Source organism: Notamacropus eugenii, chromosome 6 (genome assembly GCF_028372415.1).
Source record: "Notamacropus eugenii isolate mMacEug1 chromosome 6, mMacEug1.pri_v2, whole genome shotgun sequence".
NCBI classification, from domain to species: Eukaryota; Metazoa; Chordata; class Mammalia; order Diprotodontia; family Macropodidae; genus Notamacropus; species Notamacropus eugenii.
In genome coordinates, this window is record NC_092877.1 from 330,376,302 (window position 1) to 330,395,668 (window position 19,367).

The 19,367-nt window shown below is 37.1% G+C and overlaps 1 protein-coding gene across 34 annotated transcripts in view; it reads right to left on the reverse strand.

Annotated features, from left to right (window-relative positions):
- TFDP2 (transcription factor Dp-2) overlaps positions 1-19,367 on the reverse strand; it is a 179,909-nt gene that overhangs the window by 145,689 nt on the left and 14,853 nt on the right. For 6 of the 34 annotated variants that reach the window (XM_072618149.1, XM_072618142.1, XM_072618167.1 and 3 more), the window contains one exon: positions 12,449-12,573. The exons of the other annotated variants lie outside the window; for them this stretch is intronic. The gene's annotated coding sequence lies outside the window, so the exon portion shown is untranslated. Of the gene's footprint in view, positions 1-12,448; positions 12,574-19,367 lie in introns of those variants that run through there. 34 annotated transcript variants of the gene reach the window in all.

Sequence of the window (19,367 nt, forward strand, 5' to 3'; positions counted from 1 at the left end):
CTATTGAGAACACATGTGGCCACAACAGTCATGTGTAATGGTTCACACCCAGGAAAATATGTAGCAGTTCTCAAAGAGTGGTCTGGGGAAACTTAGGGATCCCTAAGACCCAGTCTGAGGGTCTACAATGTCAAAACTATGTTCATGATACTAAGATGTTTTAATTTCTAATATGGTAAATACTGATAAATATAACCCACATAAGCAAAAGCTCTTGGGGGAGAGTTTTGAGAATATATGGGGTCCTAAGAACAAAAAGTTTCAGAACTGCTGGTGAAACAAATAGGGTCCTGGACTTAGAGTTAGGAAGCCCTCATTCATGTTCAAATCCAATCTCAGACAAATCTAGTTATGTGATCCCTGGACAAGTCATTGAACTGCTTAGTGCCTTACTTCTCACATCTAAAAGATGAGAGGGTTAGACTCCATTTTATCTAGCATCTCATGATCACAGCCCTGACTACTGCCAAGCTACTCATGTCTTCTGACTATCATGGCCCGCTCTCTACGCCCCACAATGCACAAACTTCTGCTGCTTCCCACTGGGTGTTACATCTCTGCACTATCCAGTCACACATGTACATCTTTCACGGATATGATGGTTAGTAAGCTTCTGTCCTGTTGCCAGGGTTACAGCTTCTCACTGACAGTCTTCTGTTAAGGTCTTCAGGGCCACAGCTTACTGTCTTCCCTGTCATAAAGCTCTTCCCATTAGCCAAACTGCTCATATCCAATGGTCCTTCTTCAGTTTCTATCCTCTGGAGCACTCTCTCATTCCTTGACTTTTCAGGCTGGTCTTCCTCTGGCTCACCCTCAGCTATCCAGTGGCACTTTGTTTTTTCACTCTCAGTAGTTCTTTATTAGTCCTTACTATGTGTTTTCATCAGTATTCTGTCCTTGGTCTTGTTCTATTTACATTCTTTCTGAGAAATCTCATTCACTTTTTGGGCTTCAACCTTAAATTCCCACTTCTGTGAAAATAATTGTAAAATCTTTATATCCATTCCCTGACCTCTCTACCTAGCTACAGACTCAACATCTTTAACCAACTACAGGACATGACCTATTGGTACCATCTTCTCAAAATGTTAGAACTTAGGATTTTATGCCCAAATCTACTTTTTACTCTAATTTTCCTATTTTACTGAGTGGTATCATCATTAGTTCAAGCTCCAAAGTTCAAAACCTCAACATTTATCTTTCTCAACTTTCATATCCAATTAACTATCATGTCTGGGCAATTCTGCCTTTTTAACAGCTTATCTCCTCTAAACTCCAACTGTCATCAACCTAGAACAGATCCTAATTACCAACTATTTGAAATACTGCCATACAATGGAAAACATATTGGAATTGGAATCAAAGTGACAAAGTTCAAATCCTGGCTTTGCTCCTTAATCTGAGACCTTGAGCAAATTAGAACACTTTCTGGATCTGAGATAATGTCTAAGGTCTCTTCCAATTCTAAAGCCAAACTCCTATGATGATCCCATGGTTCTACTCTCTCCCACTTAAAATCCAAACTTCTTAACATTAACAAATCAATCTTCTTTTTCAGTAGGTCAGATAATATTCCAACCCTGTTCAAAATCCTTTGATAATTTCCTACGGTCTTATGAATAAAATTCATACTCGGTCCTGTACTTAAGCCTGTTCATAATCTGGCACCTTCCGGTACCTTTCAAACTTTATTTCATATGACTCTTCTCTACATATTTTCCAGTTAAACTGGATTTCACACGTACATACATACATACACATAGCACACAAACACACACACCCCTACATTCAATCCCTTCACTTTCAGCTTGACAAATATTTATTAAGCACCTCATAATATGCCAAGCACTGCATGGAAGCTCTGAACACAAAGATTTTTTAAAATGGCATAGTTCTCATCCTCAAGATGCTTACAATGCAAAATGGGAACATAAAACAATAACAATAATTTAAGTTAGAATAAGATTATGAGAGAGGTCAAACAGAGGAGCATGAAAGATTCAAGGAAGATACTTATAACATGGTTAGCTCCTGAGCTAATGACTGAAGGAGAAACAGAATTTGAAAAAGAGTCAAGATACAGAGGCCTTGTTACATCCCCATCCCCATCCCCTTTGACTGTGATGTCCTCCATGCCTAAGATGTCCTCCACAATTCAAGCTGCCCTGAAATTCTATCCATCTCTTAAAGTCAAACTTAAGCAGCCAAATGTGATATCTTCCTTGGTATCTCCACTAGTTTAAACTCTTCCCTTCAAAAAAAAAAAAAAAGATGAAATATCTCATAGGAAAAACAACTCACAAAGATCTAGAAGAGATAATTAAAGAATCGTTGGACTACCTGAAAGCCATGAACAAAAAAAAAAAAAAAGAGCCTAGGCAATGATATTTCAAGAAATCATAAATGAAAACTGACCAGATATCATAGAATCAGTAGGTAAAGTAGAAACTGAAAGAATTCCTCGGAGACTTCCTAAAAGAAACCCCAAAATAAAAACTCCCAGAAATATTACAACCCAAATCCAGAGCTTCTGGGTCAAGGAAAAAATACTGCAAGCAGCCAGAAAGAAAGAATGCAAGTACTGAGGAGCCACAATCAGGATCACACAAGATTTATCAGTCAACACCATAAAGAAGAGAGCTTTTAATATGATACTCCAGAAGGCAAAGGATCTAGGATTACAACTAAGAATAATTTATAGAGAAAAACTGATTATATTGCTAAAACAGAAAAAAGTGGACCTTTAACTACAGAACTTGCAAGGCTTCTTGATGAAAAGACCAGAGTGGAATGAAAAAAGTGACCTACAAACATAGGAGTAGAAAGAGTCCTAAAAAGGTAAACAAGAGTGAGAAATCCTAAGAAATTTTACAGTTCACATTCTTATATGAAGAGATGATACATGTAACCCTTCAGAATTTTATCATCATCAAGGGCACAGAGGGAATCTAATTGTACAGAGGGCCTGAATGTGATTCTGTTGTGTTTGGATGATTATAAAGGAAGAACAGAATAAGTGGGGAAAAAAGAAAGGGAGGAGGAGAATGAAAAGAAAGAATGGGAAAAATTATCTCACATTAAGGAGGAGGACACAAAAAGGAGTTTACATTATTACAAGGAAGGGACTATGGGAAATGAACAAATGATACCTGAACTTCACTCTCATCTAAACTAATTAAAAGAGGGAAGAATACACAGATACATAATTGGAAACAGAAATACATCTTACCCATCAGGCTAATAAGTGGGAAAGAGTGGAGGAATAATAAGGAAGGTAAATTAAGGGAAGTATTAATAAGCAGAACAGACTTTAGAAAAGGGGAATGGGGAGAAAAGAAAGGTAAATATAGATAATAGAATGAAGAGAAACACAAAGTTAGCAATCATAATTATGAAAGTGAAAGGTATGCACTCAGTCATAAATCAGAAAAGGAAGGAAAAAATGGATGAGAAATAAAAATTCAACAATCTGTTATTAACAAAAAACAAATTTGATACCAAAAGATATACAAAGATATAAAATAAAGGACTTGAGTAGAATCTAGTATGCTTCAACTGAAGTGAAAAAGGCAGGGACAGCAATCACGATCTCAGACAACGCAAAAGCAAAAAAAGACCTAATTAAAAGAGATAATCAAGGAAACCATATCTTGCTAAAAGGTACCATGGACAATGAATTAATAGCTATACTAAACATACATCCACTGATTGTCACAGTATCTAAATTGTGACTAACAGGAAGAAATAGACAATAAAACTGTAATAGTGGGGAACCTTAATTTACCCTTCTCAAACCTAAACTGAATCCAAAAAATATACAAGAAAAATGTACAAAACCATCATAGAATTTCGAAAAGTTAGATATAAGAGAACTCTGGAGAACACTGAATGGGAACAGATAGGAGTAAACCTAATTTCTCAACTCTGCATGGCACCTTCATAAACTGACCATGTATTACGGCATAAAAATCTAATGTACAAATACAGAAAAGCAAAAATGTAAAATGCACCTTTTATTGACTGTAATGTAATAAAAATTATGTTCAATAAAGAACTTTTAAATCAAAGCTTAAAAATTAACTGAAAACTAAATAACTTACTCCTAAAGGAGGGATAGGCCAAAAAATTATAGAAATGATCAATAATTTCATTAAAGATAATGACAACAATGAGACAACACACCAAAATTTGTGGATTCAGCAAAAGCAGTAATCAGGGGAAAGCTTATATCTAAACTCTTTTCATCAGTAACAGAAAAAAAGCAAATGAACAGTTTAGGCATATTACAACTAAAAAAAATCCAAAACAACATCAGATTTAAAAAAAACCCAATCAAATACCAACAAAAATCGTTGGAAAATCAAAGGAAAAATTAACAAAACTAACAGTAAAAAAATTAATTACTAAAATAGGAACTTTTCATTTTATTTATTTAAATAGAATGCTTTATAGATAAGCAGTGATATCACCGTCAATTTAAAACTAAGAGCTTTCTTTTGTTGTAATAGATTGTACATTTTTAAAATCATCTTCCACTAATAACTTCTTTTTTGTTTTATTTGTTTTCAGTGTTCTACAATCACTTCCACATATCTTAGATATTTGCCTCTCCCTCCCCCACTTGCCCCCTACCTCCTCACTGCCTCCCTAAGATGGCATACAATTTTATATAGGTTCTACAATACATTCAATATGAGCTTTTTTAAAGAAAACAAATAAAATGGGTAAGTCATTAACTAATTTGATTGAGAAAAAGATGAAAACCAAATTATCAGTATAAAAAAATAAAAAAAGATGAATTCACAGCCAATGAAGAAATAAAAGCAATTGTTAGAAGCAATTTCACCCAAATATATGTCAATAAAATTGACAATCTAAATGAAATGGAGGAATATTTGCAAAAAACTAAGTTGCCCAAATTAAGAGAAGAGGAAATAGAATATTTTAAAAATTCTATCTTGGAAAAAAATGAACAAGCTATAAATGAACTCTCAAAGGAAAAAACACCTAGGATCAGATGGATTTACAAGTGAATTCTACCAAAATATTTTTTTAAAAATTCCAATGCTACATAAACAGGGGGGAGAGAGGGAGAATGGAGAAAGAAGAGACCCTCCCCAACTCCTCTGACAAAAATATGGCTTTGCTACCTAAACCAGAAAGAGTCAAAAGAGAGAACTATCGACCAATTTCTTTAGTGAATACTGATACAAAATTGTGAAATAAAATATTCACAAGAAGACTACAGCAATAGGATCACCAAGATTACCCACACAACCAGGCTAGAATTAGAAAAGAACGCAAGGCTGGTCCAATATTAGGAAAATTATAAAACAAAAATCTTCTCATTATTTAGATGCAGAAAAACCTTTTGACAAAAAGGTGACACCCATTCTTGTTGTTTTGTTTTTAAGCACTGGAAAGCATAAGAATAAACAGAATTTTCCCTAAAATGATACGTAATATCTATCCAAAACTAGGGACAAGCATTAACTGTAAAGGGGAGGAGCTAGAAACTTTTCCAATAAGATGAGGGGGTAAAGCAAGGATGTTGATTCGCCATTACTATTGAATATTGTAACAGAAATGCTAGCTACAGCATTAAGACAAGAAATAAGCATAGGCAAAGAGTAAGCAAAACTATCACTTTTTGCAGATGATGTAATTTAGAGAACCTAGAGTTAACTAAAAAACTAATTGAAAAATTTAACAACTTCAGCAAAGTTAGAGGATATAAATAAGTCCACACATATCACCCACATTTCTGTATATTGCCAACAAAATCCAGAAGGAAGAGATGGAAAAAGAAATCCCAGTTAAAATAACTACAGACAGTATAAAATACTTGGAAATCTACCTATCAAGACACATATAGGAACTATATGAACATAATTCCAAAACAAATCACACAAATAAAAACAGATCTAAATAACTAAAGAAATATTAACTGTTGTGAATAGGATGAGTCAATATAATAATACAAAATAAATTTATTTGTTCAGTGTTGATAGCAATCAAACTACCAAAGAATTACTTTATATAGCTAGAAAAAAATCAAAATTGTCTGGAGGAAAAAAAGGTCAAGAATATCATGGAAATCAAAGAAAAAAAAAGGGAAGGAAGATGCTTAGCAGCACCAGATCTCAAACTATACTACAGAGTTGTAATTATCAAAGCAATTTGCGTATTTTTGACTTTGCTTCATCTCTAACTCCCGTTTTCTTGGATTCACCTGATGCACAGTAAATTCTATTCTGTATTCTCAGATTTATTCTGTCTATATCTTTTTTTAAGGTATGTTTCTTGTGAGCAAAAGATTGAGGGGTTTTCTCTTATCCAGTCTGTCATTCCTCATTTCTATTGGACTATCTGATACACTCACATTTAAAGTTATGAAAATCAAGCTTCTTATTTCCTCCATTTCTGTTCATCTTCCTTAAAGGCAATACTTCATCTCTTCAGCTCTTTCTGTTTAATCTGCCTTAAGACAATCCTCTCTTCCTCATCCTTACGCACCTCTTCTGTTCGTCTCACCTTCCCCTAGTTTTAGAGTTTCTATTTAATAACATGGAGTACTTCATGAATTGGTATTCTTGTACGTTCTTGTACGTAACAGGTACAAGATAATAAATGCTTGGTGAACTGAACTGACTATAAAGGTCAGTTATTGTTATTCATCTTATTCTAAATCACACAAGATTTGGATTTTTACATTGTTACAGTCACATGTCTATATTCCAACGATGTTCTTGTTCCTACAGAAACTTTATTAAAATGCAAATAATTTTAAAAGCACTTTAAAAACATTAAATTTTATGGACTATCATGCATTCAAATACTATCACAATAAAGAAAACAGAGGAATTTGCCATCTAAAAAGGCTGAAAAATACATCCTTACAGCATCCCCCATTTTTTCTCCAACCCTTCAAAACTGCAATTTTCATAATCTGACTTTTTAAAAAAAAAATCAGTGACATAGTATCTCTTTGGAACATGGGAGCAATTAACTACCATTTAAAATAAAGCTTACCAATTTTTATGTTTTATCACATGCACTAAAATTAAATTCTATTTATATTATTTTCTCTACAGCAATTAGCATAGTGTTCTCTGTACAAAATGAGAGCTTACTCAGTGTTGACTAATACAGATTAATTAGGAGAGACTAAGGAAATTTTAATATGTAACCTCTAACTCTACAACAGAAAATTTGGGTAGATTTTTAGCTGGCACTTTCTTTACTTTCCTAACAGAACAAATTTTTCTTCTAAATAAAAACTGTTAAAGAAATACAACCTACTGGGTTTTTTTCAGTAATTGCTATTATTATCTTTAATTATTATATTATCTTAAAATATCAACATAACTAGAATACGTGATTAAGTATAAAACAAATCTTCAAAACTAGTAGAGGTTTGTATTTTTTTTTACAATGTCCTTGGAAACAAAATTTACATGGTCTTTAACCCTTTAAAATGCTGGACAGTGAAAGTATACATGAAATCCAACGTTTAATTAAGAGGTTACCATTTTGAGTGGCTCTAGTAATTTCTGAAAGATGAAACAAAGTCATGTGCACTGATGCATAATGCTTTGTCAAGGCTCAAACCCAGCTCACCAAACTTTAACACCAGTAAAAACAGTTGGGCTTCTTCTTCCAGCTTCATGAACACTTTTTGTCCAGCTCAAAAAGACAGACTTCATGACTTCACCATCTGCCATGACCTCTTGTCAGTTTCAAACAAAGCACCTCACACAGACGGTCTCAAAATGTAGACCCTTTTCTATTCCCAATCACTACTTGGCAGCTTTCATCACACTGCTTTCAAGATGGTACAACTTTAATCAGAAACTAAGATAGAGAAGAAACATTAAAAATCAACACAAAGGGCTTGTTTTTGTTTTTTTTTTTTCAAAAAAAATCTTGGGATAATAAACCACCAAACTTGACCTACATGGAATTCAGAGACTTTTAAATACTATTGTAAAAGACACCAGTGGAAACAAAAATCAAGCAAAGGCACCATATTCAAAATTCAAACATTTAGTAATATTTCTATATCATTTCCACAGGGGAAAAAAAAGTTTCCAAATAGAATTTAAATTCTTAAAAACATTTCAGCACTTTAATCTTCTATAAGAATTGAATTTTTTGCAGATTGTTTTGATTTAGTACAACAGATTAATATTCTTCTAAATAAAAGTATAATTAAAGAGATATTCAAATGTTGATCCTGTTTATGGCACTCTATAACCTATGGGGCAGCACTTGGTAAGGACATTATACTTCTTTAACTTTCACTGAGCTCTCTGGAGTTGCAAAAAATTCTATCTGATTTACAAACTATATAAGCAAGAATCAGAAGCAATTAAAAAACAGCAATTAAGTGGCAATTTTAAAAACCCAGCAATTACATGTCAGATTAAAAACAAGAACATAAATTATTGTAGGGGAAAGACTCCTTGTATAACAAAAGCCTGAAAAACTGGAGAGTAGTAGGTGAACAACAACTTAAATCGTGTCACAATAAGGTCCAAATGCAAAAAATTTAAAAGCAAAAAAAAAAAAAAAAAGCTAGTAGCAGTAGGTGGCACAGTAGATAAAGCACCAGCCCTTCAGTCAGGAAAATCTGAGTTCAAATGTGGTCTCAGATACTTGACACTAGCTTGTGAGATGCTGGGCAAGACAATTAACCCCAAATGCCCTGAAAAAAAAAGTTCCAAATAGAGATGAACCTGAATCTATATGATGTTTCATATCTCATCTCCAAACCTCTGCATGGGCTACTCCCCTATTCCTGGAATGCTCTTCCTCTTTATCTGCACCTCTTGTAATCTCTGGCTGCTTTCAAGACAAGACCTTTCCTACTCCTTTCAGCTGCTAGTACCTTTCTTGTTTATCTCGTATATACTTTAATATAAATACAGAAGGAAAAGGAGTTTGTGTTCCCTAAAGCAGCAAAAATATTTCCATTAAAATTGTTTAATTTTTAAATGTTAAAATGGATAAACATGAGTTACCTGAAAAAGTCATCAATCTGAAATATGTTAACTTATAATACAACCTAAATTAAGCATGACTGTAAACTTACGTTATTTCCAACTCCATCTTCCCCTCTCAAAAAAAATTACTTTCACTTCTAACTCATTTTTTCCAAATAATTTTAAGACAGAATGTTTTAGAAAACTTTAATAATTTAGTTAACCATGTTTTTACATTAAAGGAGTAACATCGAAAAATAAAATATATGCTCTAGTCAGGAAGAAATAACATTGGAGATCAACCTAGTTTAGAACAAAATGAGTTTTTAAAAACCTTGCCAAGAATATAACAAAAAGTTTCCTTTATTAAGCAGTACAAGCCAAATTTTAAACCTCTAATTTCTGCTCAGGGCCTAAATGGATTAGACCACCTGTTGCACATATGCTGCTTAACAGGGTCAAAATTTCTAGGCCAGTACAACTCTTGGATTAATTATCCAAATGTCTGTCAAGACATAACCTTCCCTGCTCCATCACAACAGGAAATATATTCTAACATTTTATAAGTACATCAATATTTTTAAAAGGTTTAAATGATTGTACAAAAAAACTAAACTCACCCAAACTGTGTAACAAATGTAAATATGGGGGGGAAGGGAGAAGATAAGGAAGAAAGTGAGGAAAATAGTACAGTTTCTGGTCATCTTTTACTGCCATTCTCCAAAAGGCTGATCACTTACTTTTAAGGGTGTTCAACTAGGAAGGAAATAAAATACAAAAACAAAACACTGAAAGTTGATTTCTAGAAACAGAAATGTCATTAGGCATGTAGGTATTTTTGCAAAAGCTTACTCAAATCAACAGAACATGCAGTATCCATACAAAGAATATTTCATTTGAAAATAATTTTAATACGTTACATACATACACCTTGGACTTCCATTAAAATCACTGTTGGAATTATCATTTGTTTAATTTCCTTACTCCTAATCATGTACTTGCAAAGCAATTTCATTTTGTGACATTTATGATTTTAAAATTTCTAACATTAAAAAGGACTTAGAAATAATCTTAACCAAACTCCTAAATTTACATATTTCTTCATATTGTTATGACACCTTAAAAGTGAATCATATTTTTTCTTTTAACTTTTATTCAGCAATTAAGATGCAATTAAAAAATGTGGCTAGAAAAATAACATTATTTTTTTCCTCTCACATAAAAATATTTAATTAGCAGAAACAATCCTAAACCTACAATAAGGGAGGTAGGATACTATAATGAGATGAGCACTGGCTTTGGGGTCAAGAGAGACCTGGGTTTGAATTCCAGCTGTCACTTATCTAGTTGTGGGATCCTAACTCACCCAATCTTACATAGTCTCAGTTTCCTTATCTGCAAAATTACAATTTGTAGATTACATTATTATTTGTATTACCCTTACCTCTCAGGAATATTATAAGGAAAGCACTTTATAAACCTTAAAGTGACATACAATTCTGAGCTATCACTACTTGAACACTCAACACTACTCAAAAAACAACACACTCAATTTCGAACCCTTCCAATTGCTACAAAGTTGTTCTTTATCCAGCAATGAAGTCTATACTCTGGCAACTATTGCCTACCCACTGATCACTATATAGCACATATGATCACACTTCCTTTCAAATGTTCAAAGACAGCTATCATATTTTCCCCAAGTCTTCTCCTCTCCAGATTTTCTCAGATTCTTGGCAACGTCAGAGATGGACAAGCTTTTAAGAAGTCAAAAAGTACAAATAATACCAGAAAAATAATCACTTCTACAACATATTATGAGACAGCTACATAGTGCAGTGCATATAATGCTGGACTCGGAGTCAGGAAGATTCAAGTTCAGATTCTCCTTCAGATATTTACTAGTTGTGTGACCCTGGACAAGTCACTTAACCTCAGCTTCAATTTCCTCACCTGTAAAATGGAGATCAAAGTATTAAACACCTTACTGTTTGTGAGACCAAATGAGATATCACACGAAGCATTTCTTTCAAATCTCAAAGTGCTGCATAAATGTTATTTTCAAAAGCTAATAGAAGAAAATTATTTTAAGCAATATGTAACATGATGCAAACTGCAACAGTAACATCTGAGAAATTTTTCATTTGCTACCCGGATAAGTAACAGACCAATGCAAAGACAAAAACACAATAATGTGACAGGACCAAACTAATAAGGTTTCCTTCTTACCCCCACTCCCAACATGCGTTGAAGTGTTTTTTCCCCCTAAAAGGCAACCTAAAAGGTGTCACCCAGAATTGACTAGCACAGTCAAGGGCTACAGGCCTATAGTCTAGGGCTCAGGCCTAGAAATAGCTTCTTGGAAGACTCTAGCCATACCAAAGTGGCTTCCTGGTCACCAAGGGACATAAGACAGCCTGTGCACAAAGACCTAGCACTTAGATTCTGGGCCCTTCAGATTTGGTAGCTGTCCCCAGACTACATGAGTCACCAACGCTGTTTTGCTAACTAGACACATTTCCTTACTAAGCACAGGGGTCCCCGTCTATCAGATCTAAGTATTGGATTATCCTTGTTGAATATTCTTCCTATGCTATACCTAACTGAATCTCCTTTTAAAAATGTGTTTGACTAACCTATAAGTGACTCATTTTTCTCCAATACCCAACATGAACAGTACCAGCCTGAGTGAAGCCCACCTCTAACAAATATAAGTGTTAAACTAGGCATCAAAAAACTGCATCCAACATTATTTTATAATATGTCACAACAGGAATGTGACTTAAAATGAGACAACAAGAATAGTAGGCAGGAAAGTAAAAGAAATAGGGAATCCTCTCCTACAAAGTTATCTGAAGAAATAAAAATTAAATGAAAGCAATGATCACAGAACTCTTCACTAAAGAAATACCTGTGAATTCAAACACAGTAAGGCAATGTCAACCAATCTCAATGCCTGGAACACAGAACACACTTCATAAATACTTATGGCCTTGAATTGACTTTTCAGTGTAATATTGACAATACAGGCTTGGCATATATTATTAACATTTTAAGAAAGTCAGTAAAAATACAAAAATGATATCAAATAAGAAAAAGCAATCATTTGAATCGAAAGGACAAAAGAAAACACACTTGATGTCATCACTACGATAGCCTCTCAGCATGTTCGCCTACTGCTCTTTTGCACTAGGTAGACTTGCTATGCTGACCACCCTCAGCACCTCTCACTTCTTTCCTTTTCCCTTGTTTACATCCCTGTCATTGCCAATTCTAGGCTCTACGCTCCCTGAGGACAGCAACCCCTCGTGAGATTTGTCAGGTCCGTATCCCAGGGCTGAACACAAAGCTTTTGAGCACAGTGAATGGCATCATCAGCCTCAAAGACTGAAGATTATGAAAGAAGAACACGAAAGTCTATTAACCGTGAAATATCAGTTTTCAGAACTCAAAACTGATCTTACCTATTAACTCAGAAATCTCCTCCAGAATATTCTGTACAAATTATCCGGCCTCTTCTTTGTACCCTTCCACAGAATCCTACAGTTATTGGGTTGGACAGGTCTTCAGAGGTCAAGCAGTCCAAGCCCTATACGAAGACATAATCTGTAACTGCACTTTATCTCACTTGAAAAGCTCCAGTTTGGAACTACAACTTCCCGGGGGCCTCTCCCCCCATTTCTGGACACCACCATTACAAAATCTTTTCTTAGACTGAGGCTACATCTGTCCTCGCCACCATAAAACTTTCACCTAATTGTTTTAGCTTTGCTCTCTAAAGGAAAAATGAACAAGTCTAATTACTTTTCTATTAAAAAAAAAACCTTCAAATATATGACATCAATCTTTCCTACTGAAGTCTTTTTCCTTCTCCAACTAAAAAATCCTTAGTTACTTTAACCAATCCATATATGTCATTGTTTTGGTTCTTCTCAGCATCCTATGTCACCATCTTTCAGACATGTTCCAGTTTACTAATAACATCCTCTCCAAAAATCTGTCCTGGATCCCAAAAAACTAAGTGAAAATGACTTGCTCATTGTCACCTAGCCAGTATGTATACTAGAGAAAAAACTTGAACCCTCATCTTCCAGACACCATGGTCATCTCCCTTCTTGTTATTTCTTGTGCCAAGTCTTCTGGGCATGATGCCTCTCCCTTAAAGCAGTCTGAGAGCTCATAAACCTTTTTGACTGCCATGTCACACTGCAAAATCATATTGAGATTATAGGCCACTAAAAGTTCTACATCTTTTTCAAACGAATTGCTTTCTAGGCAATTCTCCCCCATCCTGAACATGCACAGTTAATTTTATTAACCCAAATTACATCTTATAAAATCTAGCCTATCATTCTGGCCTGTGAAAATTCTTTCTGAATTGGTTTTGTCATCCAATATATTAATTATGCCTTCCAGTTTCCTGTCATTCAAAAATCGGATGAATGTATCATCTAGATCAGCCATCCAAATAATTCAATAAATACTGAACGGAGTAGGGTCAAGGATGGGACCTTCCTTTACATTGACACTGATCCATTAATCACCATTCCTTGCATCTAGTTGTTCAACCAATTTTAACACCAATTAATTGTACTATCTTTTAATATATTTCACTCCATTTTGTCTCCCTCCCATGAGAGACTTAGTCAAATGTCATACTGAAACCTAGTTATACTCTTTTCTACAGCAGTCACTTAATCTATCCATCTAGTAATCCTGCTAAAAACAGAAATTAATCTGTCATAACCTGTTCTTAATGAACCCACAATGGTATATCATGAATGCTTCCCTGACAAGTGGTTAGAAACCATTCCTTCAGTAATCTGCTATAGAAGCTTGTTACATATTAAAGTAAACCCCTACAGGCTAACTTTTAAAAACTGGACCTGTAATTTCAGGAGTTCCAAAGTAAGGAATTTCCACCATCAATGCAGATCAGTATGTTCTCTGCAGCTTAAAAATCTTAGGGAATTGCCTGGGCCAATGAAAAGTGAAATGACAAGCACAGTCACAGAATCACTGCTTCATAGGCTAAACCACAAACTCTGCCTCTCCTCCAGCAGATGACATCCTAGCTTTCCCTATGCTTTAGGATCCCTAACTCTGTTCTTCGTCCACCCCAAGATCTCCATTTCCTCCACTCCTCTGTTCCTTCTCATGCTTTGTTGGCTACACTACACTCTCCTCCCTTCCCTATCTCAACCCTCTAGTAAGCCAGTTCCATTCTCCATTATCAATCCTACTCTCAAATCCCTTACCACTTATCCCAGCACCAATTAGATCTTGCCAAACTCCAACTGTGGCTTACTCCCATCAGCCAATGTCTCTGCTCCTATTTGTACGCTGCAGAATGGAGCTACAGGAATCACAGAACCATGCTGGCTGCATCTGCTACAAATTTATTTGACATAATCTCAACCAGGCCCTGACCACAGTAAAGCAAATGTTCTATTTACCATTCCACCCTACTCAACTGGGTTGGAATTATCCCATTCTCCTCAGCAGCTGTTCTAAACCTTCTCATCTGTCCTCAAATCTCCCACTTGCACCCCTTTCCTGCCCCCTCAGTTAAGGATTTCTTTTTCATTCAGAAAAAAAACAACAAGAACAAAAAACCTCAGACCATTCCCAAGACCTGCTTTTCCCCTCCTTCTCATCTCACCTAATTCAGACATCTCTGCCACCCTCCCCCATCATTTCTTCCTTCACTCCAGTCTCTAAAGAAGAGGTAGTCAAACCTCTGATTCCATCCTCTCCCATTTTCTCTTACAGATTGCCCCTCTCTATTATCCCTATTCTCTCTAAACTTCAATCTCTCATGACTCTTGGCTTCTTTCCTACTTACTATAAGCATGTTCACATCCCCTCCACTCTTAAAAACTTTCACTAGTTCCACTAGTCATGGTCCACTATTTCTCCTCCTCTTCAGCTAAATTCCTTGAGAAAACTGTCTACACTAGGCACCTCTAGTTCTTGTCCTCACACTTGCTTCTAAACTATCTGCAACCTAGCTTCTGATCTCATCATTCAAGTGAACATCTCCTCTCCAAAGTTACTTATAATCCCTTAAATTGCCAGTTCTAATGCTGTTAGTTATGAAGACATTCCAGAAAACACAGCGGAAGTTGGCAGATCTGGAATGAGTCATTGATGAGATGACAGGTTTGAAAGAAATGGGAATGAGGGAAAAGGCACTGAGAAAGGTAAACAGAGTTTGTACATTGGCAGATGGAGATTCAAAATTGCTGGGAATAGAAGCAGACCAACCATTGAGACATGAATGCAAGCAGAGTACCAGTGTTTGGTAAATCCACTGAAGGAGGAAGTGATTAGTCTGTATTCCCTTAAGGTTCAACCTAATGACAGGTTATGATGTATCCTGTGAGGCCCCAAGAGCTCTGCCTTATCTTTTGGCAGCAGCAGCAGGCATAAGTAACATCCTGGAGAGTCCAAGAGAGAGGCAAGAGGTGATAGTATGAGGTGGGGTGACTTGGGGTTAAAGATAGAAGCCAGTTGGCAGGCAGTCAACATCTGGTCCTGGGGCTGTCTATCAAAGGTGCTAGAAAAGGTATTGGGTGGCCTTGTCTGGTCTCATGGATGGCTACTGTAACACTGGAGAATGCCCTGCAGTGGCCAGGTCCAGTCCAAGAGACAGTCCTCCTAGAGCACTAGAGAAGGCTCTAGGGTGAAGACAGAAACCAGAAGGTAGATGGGTGGGTCTGGTTCCCAAGACAACCTGGAGAAAGCGCTGTGATTCTTGTACTCTAGGAAGCACCAAAGCAAATAGCATATGCTTATTAGTGTGTTAGCCACCTGCATCTTAATTCTTAGTATTGCTCATGAAAGAAATCTGTGAAATCTCAGGGCACTCTGTGCCTACATTATACATCTATCAAATTCTACCTCAAGCTGTTTTACCTACCTTACTAAATTAATTTATAAGCCCCTTACAGCCAGAGGTCATATTCTATTCATCTTTAGATATCCTCTAATACCCACCAGAGTGTCTTGCTGGTAAAGAGAAGCAGCAAAGTACAATAGAAAGAACCATATAAGATTCCTGAGATTAGCTTTACCAATAATTAGCCGTGTGGTTCAATAAGTAACAAATCACCAAACTTCTCTAGAGCTCAGTTAAATCATCTACAAAACAAAGGAATTGTATTAGAGGATTTCTAAGGTCCCTTTTAATGGGCAACTAGGTGGCACAGTGGATGGAGGGCTGTGCCTGGACTCAGGAAGACTCATCTTTCTGAGTTCAAACCTAGCCTCAGATAAACACCAGCTGTGGGACTCTAGGCAAGGCACTTGACCCTGTTTGCCTCAATTTCCTCTGCTGTAAAATGAGCTGGATAAGGAAATGGCAAATCACTCCAGTTTTCTTTGCAAAGAAACCCCACAGGGTCACAAAGAGTAGGACACAACTGAAAAATAACTGAATGACAACATGGTCCCTTCAAACTATATAACAATATAAAAATTGACAGATTTCCCTTTGGCATTTACTGGGTTAGAATAAAATCCTCTGTTTGTCAATGAAAGCCCTATGTAACCTGCCTCCAACTCCCTTAAAGTCTTCTTATACCTCCCTGTTTTCCCTGTGATTCAATGACTCTGGACTCCTGGCTGTTCCTACCACTTAGATACTCCATATCTTCACTCTGTGCCCAGGCCTGGAACTTTTCTTCCTCCATGTCTTCTAACTTCCCTGGATTTCTTCAAGTCTCAAATTTATAACATCTTTGAGAAGTCTTCCCTGATCCCCCTTGTTGCTAATGCCTTCCCTCTGTTGATTTTCTCCAATTTATCCTATCACCTTTTTATCCAATTTATCCTATGTATCCTATCCAATTTATCTATCTTCTTTGTCCATAGATGTTGGCATGTTGCCTCCTCCTTGTCTGCCATAATTTCCTTGGCTCAAGTATTTCTTTTCTCCAGTTCATTCGCCATAGGCACCAAATCAATATTCCTAAAGCAAGTCAGGCCACCTCTCATTGACACTAGGATAAAAGGTCAACTCCTCAGTCTGGGATATAAAGCCTTAGTTGTCTGGCTCTGGCCTACCTTTTGGTACTTAATTCAAATTTCTCCTGTTCCCATACTCTCTACCGCAGCCAGACCTGGAGGCTGACAAAGAATATGCTGCTTATTAATTCATTTGATTCTGCCTGGCTAAGTTATAAATGCATTACATAAAGTCTCACTTTTTATTTTGGAAATATGTGTTCTGTTGAAAATATTGTTTATAATACTTTTTAAAAAGAAATAATGGATAGAACTCGGGGGCGGAGCCAAGATGGCGGAGTAGAAAGACACACATACACATAGCTCCGAACCCACAACCCATAGAACGGCTACAGGGGAGTAACTCATGGCGAATTCTGCACCCAGAGGCCACGGAATATTGGAGCGAGGGAGATTTCTGTTCTGGAGAGACCTGCAAACCTCTCGCGGGGGGTCCTTCGCGCTGCAGACTGGGCGCCGGGACTGGGAGCTGAGTGCAGCCCTGCAGCGGCCACGGCACCAAGAGGAAAAGATCCGAGCGGGCTTCGGGGACGGGATCTCCAGCGGCCACGCGGGTCCCCCCACCCATAGAGGGACCTGCAAACCTCTCGCAAAAGGTCCGTCGCGCTGCAGACGCGGAGCCCAGCCCAGACCTGCCACGGCTGCGACACCGAGAGAAACAGATCCGAGCAGGCTTCAGGGACGGGATCTCCAGCGGCCGCACAAGTCCCTCCACCCACAGGTGACGGGGGTCGGTGAGAGAGTCTCTTTGGCAGGTCGAGAGGGGAGTGGGGTGCCCCCATAATTCAGGCCCCCCCCCCCCCCGCCCCGGGAGGTAGAAGCTGAGAGGCGGCTGCAGACAGGGGCTCCCCAAGCAGGCGGGAGCCTGGATCCATTGTGGAAGGTCTGTGCATAAACCCCCTGAGGGAACTGAGCCTGAGAGGTGGCCCTGCCCCAACCTCAGCACCTGAACTTAATCTCATACTGAATAGCAGCCCTGCCCCCGCCAAAAGCCCTAAGGCTGGAAGCAGCATTTGAATCTCAGCCCCCAAACTTTGGCTGGGAGGATCAGGAGGTGAGGTGGGTGTGAGGAGAATATTCAGAGGTCAAGTCACTGGCTGGGAAAATGCCCAGAAAAGGAAAAAGAAATAAGACAATAGAAGGCTACTTTCTTGGAGAACAGGCATTTCCTCCCTTCCTTTCTAATGAGGAAGAACAATGCTTACCATCAGGCAAAGACACAGAAATCAAGGCTTCTGTGTCCCAGCCCACCCAATGGGCTCAGGCCATGGAAGAGCTCAAAAAGAATTTTGAAAATCAAGTTAGAGAGGTGGAGGAAAAACTGGGAAGAGAAATGAGAGAGATGAAAGAAAAGCATGAAAAGCAGATCAGCTCCCTGCTAAAGGAGACCCAAAAAAATGTTGAAGAAATTAACACCTTGAAAACTAGGTTAACTCAATTGGCAAAAGAGGTTCAAAAAGCCAATGAGGAGAAGAATGCTTTCAAAAGCAGAATTAGCCAAATGGAAAAGGAGATTCAAAAGCTCACTGAAGAAAATAGTTCTTTCAAAATTAGAATGGCACAGATGGAGGCTAACAACTTTTTTCAAAACCAAGAAATCACAGAACAAAGACAGAAGAATGGAAAAATGGAAGATAATGTGAAATATCTCATTGGAAAAACAACTGACCTGGAAAATAGATCCAGGAGAGACAATTTAAAAATTATGGGACTCCCTGAAAGCCATGATCAAAAGAAGAGCCTAGACATCATCTTTCATGAAATTATCAAGGAAAACTGCTCTGAGATTCTAGAACCAGAGGGCAAAATAAATATTCAAGGAATCCATAGAACACCGCCTGAAAGAGATCCAAAAAGAGAAACTCCTAGGAACATTGTGGCCAAATTCCAGAGTTCCCAGGTCAAGGAGAAAATATTGCAAGCAGCTAGAAAGAAACAATTCAAGTATTGTGGAAATACAATCAGGATAACACAAGATCTAGCAGCCTCTACATTAAGGGATCGAAGGGCATGGAATAGGATATTCCAGAAGTCAAAGGAACTAGGACTAAAACCAAGAATCACCTACCCAGCAAAACTGAGTATAATACTTCAGGGGAAAAATTGGTCTTTCAATGAAATAGAGGATTTTCAAGCATTCTTGATGAAAAGACCAGAGCTGAAAAGAAAATTTGACTTTCAAACACAAGAATGAAGAGAACCATGAAAAGGTGAACAGCAATGAGAAGTCATAAGGGACTTACTAAAGTTGAACTGTTTACATTCCTACATGGAAAGACAATATTTGTAACTCTTGAAAACATTTCAGTATTTGGGTACTGGGTGGGATTACACACACACACATGCACACACGCA